This window comes from Phacochoerus africanus, chromosome 10 (genome assembly GCF_016906955.1).
Source record: "Phacochoerus africanus isolate WHEZ1 chromosome 10, ROS_Pafr_v1, whole genome shotgun sequence".
Taxonomy (NCBI): Eukaryota; Metazoa; Chordata; class Mammalia; order Artiodactyla; family Suidae; genus Phacochoerus; species Phacochoerus africanus.
In genome coordinates, this window is record NC_062553.1 from 12,449,538 (window position 1) to 12,462,215 (window position 12,678).

Here is a 12,678-nt window from a genome sequence, read left to right on the forward strand (position 1 = left end):
GCAGTTGTTTTAATTTACATTTCCCTGGTGACATATTAGGTAGAGCATGCTTTTCCTTGGTTTAATAGCCATCTGCATATTTTCTTTGATGAGCTGTCTATTGAGGTCTTGAGGTCTTTGGTCCATTTCTTAATTGGGTGGTTTGTTTTCTCATTGTTGAGTTTTAAGTGTTCATTTTTTTTTTCCGCTTTTTGCCTTTTCTTGGGCCGCTCCTGCAACATATAAAGGTTCCCAGACTAGGGGTCTAATCGGAGCTGCAGCCACCAGCCTACGCCAGAGCCACAGCAACTCGGGATCCAAGCCACATCTGCGACCTACACCACAGCTCACAGCAACGCTGGATCCTTCACCCACTGAGCAAGGCCAAGGATTGAATCTGCAACCTCATGGTTCCTAGTCGAATTCATTTACCACTGCACCACGATGGGAACTCCAAGAGTTCTTGATCTATTGGATAACACTCCTTTATCAGATGTGTCTTTTTTGTAAATATTTTCTCCAAGTCTGTGGCTTTTCTTCTCATTCACTTATGATTTCTTTTACAGAGCAGAAATTTTTAATTTTAATGAAGTCCAGCTTATCAATTATTTCTTTCACATATCAGGTGTTTGGTGGTGTATCTAAAAAGGCATCACTGTAACCGAAGTCATTTAGGTTTTTTCCTATGTTACCTTCTGGGAGGTCATACTTTTGCCTTTTACATTTGAGTCTGTGAAATGAGGAATGATCCTGTATTTTGAGTGAATTCTCAGAAAGATGTAGGTCTCCATCTAGGTTAATTTTACTGCGTGTGGATGTCCTCCTGTTCCAGAAACATTTGTTGAGGAGACGATTTTGCTTCATAATATTGCCTGTGCTCCTTTGTCAAAGATCAGTTGATTGTATTTATCGGTGTCTATATCTGGACTCCCTATTCTGTTCCATTGATTTGTCTATTCTTCCACCAGTACCTCACTGTCTTTTTTTATTTATTTATTTATTTTTATTTTTTGTCCACCCCGTGGCATATGGACTTCCCAGGCCAGGGATCAGATCCGAGCCAGAGTTGCAACCTACACTGTGGCAAAGCCAGATCCTTTAACCCACTGTGCCGAGCCAGGGAATCAAACCTGTATCCTGGCACTGTAGAGATGCTACAGATCCCCGTGTGCCACAGCGGGCACTCCCATCGCTGTCTTGATTACCGTGGCTTTCACAGTAAGTCTTGAAGTCAAGTAACATCAGTCTATAACTGTTCTTTCCCTTCCATGTTGTATTGGCTGTTCTGGTATTTTGTTTGTTGGGTTTTTTTAATTATTATTATTTACTTTTATATTATAGTTGTACCAATTTCTGCTGTACAACAAAGTGACTCAGTCATACATATATATACATTGTCTTATTATTCCGGTGTATTCTTTTTTTTCATTTTTCAAAGTTTTATTGAAGTATAGCTGATTGACCAATGTTGCGCAATGGCTGGGTTTTTGTTTTTCGAGGGGTTTCTTTGTTGGCTTTTTTTTGTTTGTTTGTTTGTTTTTGCTTTTTAGGGCCACACCTGCAGCATATGGAAGTTCCCCGGGCTAGGGGTTGAAAGAGAGTTGCAGCTGCTGGCCTACACCACAGCTCATGACAACACTGGATCTTTAACCCACTGAGCAGGGCCAGGGATGGAACCTGTGTCTTCATGCATACTAGTCAGGTTTGTTACTGCTGAGCCACAGGGGAGCTCCACAAAGTCTGGCTCTCCCAGCACCAAGCCTGACACACGGTAGCTCATCAATAAATGTCAGTAAGGCCTGAACTGGGATCAATCCTAGTGTGTACAAGTGATGGAACTTCTACAAGGACTGGACATGTTGACAGGGGACAAGTCCTTTTCCCAGGGGCTGTTGCACACTCTAGTGATCTGAATACTTACTGTTCGTGTGTGTGTGGTCATCTGTTTGCATGGGGACTGGGCTTTTAAGATGTTGCAAGCATGGTCATGGTTAAGAAGGATCTACTACTTCTTTGAACCTGAGTTTCCGTTTCAGTGAAGAAAGTAGCAAGAGGAATGCAGGGGAGAAAGGGTGAGAGGAAAGGAGGAAGGGAGGGAGGGAGAAAAAAGTCAGAATGAACAGCAGCGAGTCTCCAGTGCTTGGGGTTACTTATCGATCTTATTCCTACTCAGAGAGCTGAGCAGAGGCCCCACGAGGAAAAGAAAATTGAACCTGTTTTACAGGCTGCTTTTCCGCACCAGTGTCCTCATCTCTTACCAACGCCTGCCCCCTGGTGGACATTCTTCACACTGCTTGGATTTTCTAAAACAAGGAAACAGGCTCCCAAAGAGAAAATGCTGTGAGCTTTCAGAAGTTCCTTGCTGACTGCAAGATAAAATTCATGAAACAAAGATTCCTTCATGACCCAGCCATTGCCAACCAAGACTTCTCTCCAAGCACTCCCCCACCAGACTGTTATGCAGAAATAATACAAGCTTCCATTTGCTCCCCAAGAACAGCTTTCATCAGAGGCCAACCTGGGAATTAGACCAGAGTGCAAAATCCTTATTCGTTTCTCCCTAGCTGTGATTCTGGGTAAGATACCTAACGTCCCTAAGATTGTTGGTCATCTGTAAAATGAGGCTAATGACAGCCCCTCCCTCTTAGAGTTGCTGTAGAGCTAAATGTGACAACCACGGGAAGAGTCTTTACAAAGGTCCCAGGCCCTGATATCTTCTAGCCACTATCTGCAAACTCATCATAATCTTTCTACCTCTAAGCCATTCATTTAACAAGCATTCGTGGAGTTCCCGTCATGCCTCAGCGGTAACGAACCTGACTAGTATCCATGAGGATGTGGGTTCGATACCTGGCCTCAATCAGTGGGTTAAAGGATCCAGGGTTGCCATGAGCTGTGGTGTAGGCTGCAGACACAGCTCAGATCCCACATTGCTGTGGCTGTGGCATGGGCTGGCAGCCTCAGCTCTGATTGGACCCCTACCCTGGGAATTTCCGTATGACATGGGTGTGGCCCTAAAAAGACCAAAAAAAAAAAAAAAAAAACCCAAGCATTTGTTATAAATGACATGGATGACAATAAGACACAATTTTTAAAGACCCTGTTGTCAAGTGGAAGAGAAAGAAATAATAGATGAGGAATTCTTATCTATTTAATTTTGGCAAAAGGTAGTAGTAGAGTTAAAGATAGCGCCCCCCCCCTCAAAAAAAGCAAACCTAAGTTAAGGAATTGCCAACCTTAATTTATTGGGGGGAAGTAGCCCTAGGACAAAGGATGGATGCTGGGGGCCTGGGAAGAGTGTGGACAGAGGCTTTCCTGGAAAGCCAGTACATGGTGCTTTATTAAGCTGGATCACACGGACAGTTGGGGCTTGAGCCCACGGGGACTCTCTAAGGAACCACAAGGCATGTGCCTCATATTGACCACCTGGGGGACAGAAGAGGGGACATTTACCCACCAGCTCCTATGCCTCAATGGTCACGAATTGCCCCTTGGAGTGCAGACTCCCTCACTCTCCCAGGTTTGTGCACATGCAAGGGCCCCCAGCTTTCTGCAGGCGTCCTGAGCCCCCAGGTCAGGCAAGCCCAGAAGCAGAAAGCCAAGTTAGCAGGATGGCTGAGGAAGTGTGGGCGGCTGGCACCTGCTCAGAGCTGGCAGCCCCAGCAACGGCTGACTAAACAAGGGCTGACAGGAGGCCAGGCCAGACACGAGAGGCATCAGTGATGGCATAGGAAATCACGGGAGCTACTAACATGGCTCAGCCTTTGGTCAAAGAGCTGGGGTTTCATCCTATAAAGATGCCCGGTTACCCCAGGCTAGGGACAAAATTAGCCAAAGCAGTGGGGAGAAAAGGCGGATGAGGGGCTGAGCTGGGCCATGCCAGGAGGATGGGGAGCAGAGGTGGAGGGAGGGCACAGTCAAGGCATTTGTTTAGGAGGCAAAATAGGCAGGATTTGGTGAGACAACAGACGCATGCAAGACAGCTACAGTGGTCCAGGGTCACACTTGGTTCTTAACCTGAGTGCCACCATCCGGGACAGAAAAATTTGACTCTCAAAGATTGTCATGGTTTTGGAGTTCCTGTTGTGGTGCAGCAAAAATGAACCCAACAAGGAACCATGAGGTTGCAGGTTCAATCCTTGGGCTCGCTCAGTGGGTTAAGGATCTGGCATTGCCATGAGCTGGGGTGCAGGTCACAGACATGGCTCGGATCTGGCATTGCTGTGGCCATGGCGTAGGCCGGCAGCTGTAGCTCCGATTCAACCCCTGGCCTGGGAACCTCCATATGCTGAGGGTGCGGTCCTAAAAAAAAAGGAAAAGAAAAATTGTTATGGTTTTCATGTCTGAATCTCCTCCAAATTCATATGTTGAAATCCTAATGTCTGATAGAACAGCATGTGGAGGTGGGACTCTGGGAATTTGTTAAATCATAAAGCTGGAGCTGTCATGAATGGAGTTGGTGTCTTTATAAGAGACCCCAGACTACTCCCTAGCCCTTCCGCCATTTGAGGGTCCAAGGAGGAGTATGAGGCCCAGAAGAGGGCCCTCCCCAGCCATGCTGGTACCCTGATTCTCCAGACCATGAGAAATAAGTTTCTGTAATTTGCAAGCCACCCAGTCTGTGGTACTGTGTCATAGCAACTAGAATGGACTAAAACAGGGATGGATACTGAGCTCTGACATTCCATGTTCAAGTTACCTCTGGGATACCCAAGTGGAAGGGGTCGAGCAGCTCCTAGAGGGAGTTCCCACTGCAGCTCTGTGTAATGAACCCAACTAGTATCCATGAGGATGAGGGTTTGATCCCTGGCCCTGCTTGATGGGTTAAGGATCTGGAGTTGCCATGAGCTGTGGTGTAGATCAAATATACCGGCTAGGATCCTGCTTGGCTGTGGCTGTGGTGTAGGCCAGCAGCTGCAGCTCCAACTTGATTCCTAGCCTGGGAACTTCCATATGCCACAGGAGCGGCCCTTAAAAAAAAAAAAAAAAAAAAGTAGCACCTAGAAACTGGAGCCTGGCATTTAGAGAAGCTTTAGCTTTGGAGTCTGGAGAGATGGCCCAGAATGTCCAAAGGGACCTGATGTGTGTCCATCCTTCTGTTGATGCCCACAGGTGAGAACATGATAGAACACAATAGGTCCCCACATTCCCAAGCTCAGCATTAGACCATCTGTGCAGGGCCCATCAAGAGCCTGGGAAGTCATTATCACCCACGCCCAGCCTGTGACAGAAAAGACGTGGGAGAGGGAGAGAAAACGTCTTGGAACCACTGGAGCACTGCGGCCCTTCCCTTCCCTTCTCTGTGAGCGACAGGAGGCAAAGACTTATATCTGCCCACAGCCCAGATGCGCGCTCTGTGGGACGGAGCCAGCCTCAAGGCATCTTGAAAAGGACACTGCCCAGGAGAATGGCCTGGAAAGACAAAGTGGCCCGGCACAGAAGGGAACCATGGCCACTTAGCGGCCGAGTGTTACGTCTGCCAGAGGTGAAACCTACGTGCAGGGTTGCTGGTCAGAGGCTGTGGTCAGAGGACTCCAGCAGGAATGCACCCAATCAAAAAACCAGCATTTAAAACTCTGCTGCTCCCGGACAGCCGCTGTGGCTGAATGTATCTGAACCAGTCCAGCACATCCTTCCCGCCCAGGACCCGTCCTGGAACCAGCTTGCCAGGGCCCTCGAAAGTGATACTGCCGCCCCAGTCAAGCCTCCAGATGAATGTAGCCCCAGACGACATGTGACAGCAACTTCCTGGAAGACCCTGAGCCAGAACCCCCATGTTAGCCACTCCCTAATTCCTGACCCACTGAAACTGTAACAGATCATAAGCACAGCTCTTTTAAGCCCCTATTAGTTGTGCAGTAGACAGTCAATACATGGCTCTGCCCACAGCGATGATGCAGACCTGGGCCCAGGAATTCGCTTTGAATAAGCTCCCTAAATTATACTTTGGAGGACTACCTGACTTAGAGGAAGAAGAGGATTAGGCTGTATCTCTGGCATCCTGACATTCAGAGCCACCAGGAAGCTTTCGGTCCTGTGGGTGCAACAGGAGATGATCACAGCAAATAGTGGTTCCGGTTTGGGGATTTTACTTTTATTGACCTATAACTGACATAGAACATCGTGTAAGTTTAAGGTGTGGACTGGATATACGTGTATATCGCCAGACAATGGCCACCACAGAGTTCCATGAGACTGTGGAAATTACCATTAAGTTATCATAAAAGAAAATTATCATTTTCTCTTCTGTGGTGAGAACATTCAAGATCTATTCTCTTAGAACATGGAGTATATCATGTAGCATGGTCGACTATAATCCGTATGCTGTGCATTAGATCTCCAGATCTCTGCTTACTTACAATTGTGGCATCAGTGTTTGAAGGAGCCAGGAAGTGGTCTGGGAGGGACCTCAGCCTCTAATAGTCACTGACACAGCCCTGGAAGGATCTGCAAATGTTTAAGCCAATCACGCTTCCACCTAAGCGGACAGCGCCCCCAAGTGGATACTTTAAACATTCCTCTCATCTGAGTGTTTTCCTTTTCTGCACTGGCCCTCCCAGGCAGCTGAAAGCCCACCGTCTCCAAGCCTCCAAGTGCTGAAATCGGATTCAAAGCCTGCAGCCTTTCTGCTGCTCACCAGCCATTGGCTGCCTAAGCTGAAGCCCATTCATCTGCCTCCTGAGAGGTCTGGTTTAGAAGACCAGACAGGAAAACTGTGAAGTCAGAATAAACACCACCAAAAAAAGGGGTGTTACAAAATCATTTTCAAAAGGTTGGGTCTGCTTCTGCCTGTGGAAATTTAAAAAAAAAAAAAAAAAAAAAGAGGAGCTCCCGTTTGGCTCAGTAGTAATGAACCTGACTAGTAACCCTGAGCACACGGGGTGTGTCCCTGGCCCTGCTCAGCGGGTTGAGGATCTGGCATTGCTGTGGCTGTGATGTAGGTTGACAGCTGTGGCTCCAATTCGACCCCTAGCCTGGGAACTTCCATATGCTGCAGGTTTGGCCCCAAAAAGCAAAAAAAAAAAAAAAAGAAAGGAAGAAAGAAAGAAAAAAGGAAGAATGGGCTTTCTGCTTAAAATTTTTATCAACCAAAAATCTGTTTCTCCACAACAGATCTTTTCACATGCCATGAAGCCTTTCTCTTATCAATAAGAATTGTCTGAAAATTTCATCTTTAATCACAATATTCTGTGTTATTAGCATAACTAAATTGCACTGAATGTGTGGTTTATTCGCAGGCTGCTCTATTACAGTGGTTGCGAGCACAAACTTTGTAGAACACCTGTTCAAATCCTGGCTCTCTCTACTGCCTCCCAGTATCAGCCTGAGCACGTACCTTCTCTCTATGCCTCATTCTTCTCAGCTATAATAACATGGATGTAAAAATTGGAGTTCCTTCAGACTCGCAGGCATAGAGAACGGACTTGCGTTTGGCAAGCGGAAGGGGGGCAGGGGAGGGCTGGATTGGGAGTTGGGGATTCGCAGGTGTAACCCACCACACATAGGATGGATAAACAAGGTCCTGCTCCAGAACCCAGGGAACGATACTCAATATCCTGTCAGAAACCACGATGGAAAAGAACCCGATAAAAGGTGAACGTGTACATAACTCAATCCCTTTCCTGTACACCCAAAACGAACACATTTTAAATCAACTACCCATCAATTTTTTTTTTTTTGCCTTCTCTAAGGCCGCTCCCGCGGCATATGGAGGGGTCCAATCAGAGCTGTTGCTGCAGGCCTATGCCAGAGCCACAGCAACACCAGATCTGAGCCACATCTGTGACCTACACCACAGCTCACGGCGACGCCAGATCCTTAACCCACTGAGCAAGGCCAGGGATGGAACCCACAACCTCATGGTTCCTAGTCAGATTCATTAACCACTGAGCCACGACAGGAACTCCACTGTCCATCAATTTTTTAAAAATAGGAGTTTCTTCAACAGAATTGTGAGCTTGGTTAATCCTTGTAAAGCACTGCCTACAGCTTAGAAAGTGCTGTGTAAGTGTTCGCTATGGCAATTACTTAACAATACTCTATTGCCTTTCAAGTTGTTTCAAAGTTTCCAGCAATTGATGATGCAGAAATTGATATATTTGTTATCATTGTTGGTCCTTGTTTCTGATTATTTCCTAGAATCTAAAATACGGGGTTACTAGGTCAGATGTATAAAGTTTTTAGCAGCAGCGATAGAGGCCCTCAAATTACTCTTCTAAAAAATCTCTCCTTGGCCCTCCCAACAGCGGGGTTCTGAAACACCTGTCAGCACATGCATTAAAAACAGTTGTGGAGGGAGTTCCTGCTGTGGCTCAGCAGTAAGAAATCCAACTAGCATCCAAGAGGATGCAAGTTTGATCCCTGGCCTTGCTCCGTAGGTCAAGGATCCAGCATCACCATGAGCTGTGGTGTAGGATGCAGATGCAGTTCAGATCTGGTGGTGTTTTGGCTGTGGTGTAGGCTGGCAGCTACAGCTCCGATATGACCCCCTAGCGTGGGAACTTTCATATGCCAATGGGTACAGCCCTGAAAAAGACACACACATTTAAAAAAAAAAAAAATAGTTGTGGAGTTCCCATGGTGCCTCAGTGGGTTAAGTTAAGGTCGCAGCTGTGCCATGGGTTCGAACTTCCACATGCTGTGAGTACAGCCAAAAAAAAATAGTTGTTAGTTCACGTCAGGACACAATTTTCCTCTGCCCTCTCTCTTCTGGAACTGGAGGAAAGGGCGCAAGGCACAAACTTTAAAAACTTTGTCATTGCAAAACCTGGTTAGAACCAGCTGAACCTGACAGTGCCAACAGCCTGAACCTGGGCAGAACACAGATTGCAACTTGAACCCACGTTCTGAGACTCGAAAGCCAGCCTAAACCCAAACTGGGGCTTAAACACACAGTTTTAAATGAGAATCACTCACCCTGTGTCTGGACTCACTGAGGTTGAGGTTCTCTATGTCTCCACGCAGAAGGAATTCAGCGAGAGACAAAGTGATGGGCACGAAACAGAGGTGTTAGGATAGGACGCTGGTGAGAGATGCAAGCGGGCAGGCAAGGAGGCTCTGCCCCAGGACGAGGTGGGCTGCAGCTTTATCATCTCAGGGGCGTGGGGGTCGGAAAAGCCCGCCTCTTCCTCTTTCTTGAGTAGCCTCTCCTCCTCGGTATCCGGTTCCGGTGCTTATTCAAATCAGCAGGAGGGCAGTCCTCGAACTCCTGCCCTGGGTCTGAACCTGAAGGCAGGCCTCCCCCTATCCCCATCCAATGAGCTGAGGCGTATTTCCCCTCGCCACACCGAGCCCACATTTCTGGCAAATCTCTCTGGAGGTAGTCCTTTTCCAGGAACAGGTCCTTTATCGGAATCCCTGAGGCGGCTGAGGGAGAGGCTGAAAAAAAAGAATGCCTTCCTGTTGGGACAGCGCAGTTAAAGCCCACAGGCTGGAGCCCTGAGCAGGGAGAACCGGGCTCCCGCTCCCGCTACCGGGGCGAGGGCTTTTTTATAGTTAGGGTTTCGTGATTGGTACGTGGTCTCAAGGAAACAAAAGGGAAGGGGACTTGGGAAAGAGGGAAGGAGGATTTCGGTCATTAAGTGCGACCTGGAACTGTCCTTGTGGCTCTGTTTATTTTGAGGTTTAACAGCTCCTTAAATTATGTTGGTCCTGGGGCCTTCAGCCCTGCTGGAGTTTTTCCTGTTTGTCTGGTGTCTGCAGCCTGGGTGGGCTCTTGATGGGATGGTTGTTCCTCCTCCGTTTGGGCTTCCCCCTCCAGTTTCCAGATACCACCTAACAGCTGAATCTTCTTTTTCTTAGAGGTAATCAGCCTAACCTAATCCTCACGCCAAAGAGATCTATTTGGGGGTGGCGAATTGGGCACCCCTGCACTGGTCAACGATTGCTGCTGCCATCCCATTGTTTCAGTCTACGATTCTTAGATAACCATTGAGGTGGGACAGTTTCATTTTTCTCTCAAATTTCTAGTCCAAATTACGTTATGCAGAGATAACATAATTGGCCAAAATTTTAGTAAGAAATCCTCCCTGAAAATGGAGTAAAGGTATATCCAGGAAACTGAGACAGAAGTCAGAAATGGACAAGCATAACTTAGGAGTATTCTCCAGGAGGCAGTCTTTCAACGCTAAGAACATTCTAGAAACATGTCAGGTTTCTACCTAGAATCCTCTGCACAAAGGCTGGGCTGGACCCCAAGACAGCAGAAAGCTGAGTAGAATTCTCTAGCTAATGTTGTTGCAGAAACTGCAATAACCGTGGCAGTGAAAGGAGACAAACAGCACTCGGAGATATGGAAAAGCAAGGTTTATTCAGCACCGGTGCGGGCTCAGAGGAGTCACCTCCAGAGTCTGAGCACCAGGTCTTTGTTCTCAGTAACTTGTATATACTACAAGGTCTTGATTTTCCCATGTAAGCATCCCGGACCTCCCCCCATCCCCAAGCAGACAGTGTTCCTAAGAAACTGAGCGAGCAACGTTAAAGAAGCAGAACTGATAAGCAATGTTGGGTACATGATTAGCAGGGCTGCTGGCTTGGACATAGGGCACACAGTTGTTACATTATTACAAGAAGGGTGGTATAGTGATGAGCATAGCTGGAAAGGCTTGCAGCTGCCTTCTTAGCCAAGGGGGGGTTGTTCTTTGGTTAAACTCTATTTCAATGTGTTTGCTTTAGTCCCTTTCTTTAGAAATGGAAGATTTTTTTTTTCCCCTTTCTTTCTCCCTAGAACGTCTCAAATGGTATTTATTCTAATCCAAGTGATATAGTGTCATAGTAGAAATTGATCTATGAAAAAAAAAATTTGGATTCAACCCTGATTTTTTCCCACCAACAGAGACTTGGAAGCAGAACATTCCTGGCCCTCTTTCCCAGCCCCCACGGGCTCTTGGCTACACTTTGAAGGACCTGCCTTCACGCCTTCCTGAGACACAGCACTCAACTGTCCAGGTCCTGGGCTTTTAAGCAGTGGTGACCTGAACATGCTCAGACTAGCACCACTGCATCCCCACGTCCCCTGCTGAGCCATGACCTGCCACAAAACGTGGTCACACTGGGAGGGCCTCTCTCCAATCCCAGGTTATTCAGCTGCTCTGGTCCAGCCCCAAATGAGCGTTCAGGAGAGCAGGTGGTGACACTGCCACCACCTCCCTAGAGTGAGAAGCTGCAAACTTGAGGACTAATGACTCTGAGGGCAAAAGAAAAAAGCAGAAGTCCGGGAGTTCCTGCTGTGGCACTGTGGGTTAAGAACCTGAGAGCAGTGGCTCTGGGTTGCAGCAGAGGTGCGGGTTTGATCCCTGGCCCAGGAACTTCCATATGCCTTGGGCACAGCCACTAAAAAAAAAAATTCAGAAGTCAAAACATACTCTTTCCTGGAGTTCCCGTTGTGCCTCAGCAGAAACAAATCTGACTAGTATCCATGAGGTTGCGGGTTCGATCCCTGGCCTCACTCAGTGGGTTAAGGATCTGGTGTTGCCGTGAGCTGTGGTGTAGGTTGCAGACATTGCTCGGATCCTGTGTTGCTGTGGCTGTGCTGTGGGTTGGCGGCTACAGCTCCATTTCAACCCCTAGCCTGGGAACCTCCATATGCTGCAGGTGCAGCCCTAAGAAGCAAAAAAAAAAAAAAAAATACTCTTTCCCAAAATAAGCCCACTATTTCCCCCAAAGTATGAGCATAAGAATAAATAATCATGTACTTTCTCACAGAATACCCACAGCCACTCCATAAGGCAGATCTGATCACTCCCATTTTACAGATGAGGACCAGCCTGCAAACAGAAACTACCCAAACAAGGAGGATTTAATAAAGGAAATGAATCATATGGGGGATGGAAAAATCCAGAATCCAAACAGAGGATGGTGATGTGACCCAAAGATTAGCAACAGTGGGAAGCCACTGCCACCCCAAGGGCTGAGTCGAAGGGAAAAGCCCAGTGGGCAGGTGGGCCAGGAGGTGGTCTTCTAAGGAGTGAGATGCTAACAGTTCAAGGGTCATCATAGGTGGATATTGCTGTTAACCTAGAAAATGGAAACTATCCTGGGCTATTCCTATGAATTCCCTGGGGTGCCTTGGTGCAGTTTGAAAATAAAACAGTGTGCATTTTAAGGACTTTGACCTTGGAGTTCCCATCATGGCTCAGCGGTAAAAACCTGACTAGGATCCATGAGGGCTCAGGTTCGATCCCTGGCCTTGCTCAGTGGGTTAAGGATCCGGTGTTGCCATGAGCTGTGGTGTAGTCCGCAGATGCGGCTCAGATCCCGCCTTGCTGTGGCTCTGGCATAGGCTGGCGGCTACAGCTCCAATTGGACCCCTAGCCTAGGAACCTCCATATGCCGCAGGAGCGGCCCTAGAAAAGACAAAAAGACAGAAAAAAAGAGAAAAAAAGAAAGAAAAAGAAAACACATGGTAAAGGCTTTTATAAACAGCAGCCACAGGGTAACTGGGGTTTGGGGTTCAGTTCTGCCACGTACGGCCATGAGGATGGACAGTCATTGCTCCAGGCCTCAGTTTCCTCATCTATAAAATGATGAGCTGGACCAGATCACTAGTTCTCAAACAGAATAGCTTGTATCAGGCAGGTGGAATGCTGCTTCTAACACACAGGGTCGGAGTTCCCGTCGTGGCACAGTGGTTAATGAATCCAACTAGGAACTGCGAGGTTTCGGGTTCGATCCCTGGCCTCGCTCAGCGGGTTAAGGATC

At 47.4% G+C, this 12,678-nt stretch overlaps 1 long non-coding RNA gene across 2 annotated transcripts in view; it reads right to left on the minus strand.

The window, feature by feature from the left end:
• LOC125138097 (uncharacterized) overlaps nt 1-9,340 on the minus strand; it is a 156,458-nt gene extending 147,118 nt beyond the window's left edge. For both annotated transcript variants that reach the window (XR_007137576.1, XR_007137575.1), the window contains exon 1: nt 8,896-9,340. This is a non-coding gene — a long non-coding RNA (uncharacterized LOC125138097). The remainder of the gene's footprint in view (nt 1-8,895) is intronic.
• Between the last annotated feature and the right edge of the window lie 3,338 nt (nt 9,341-12,678).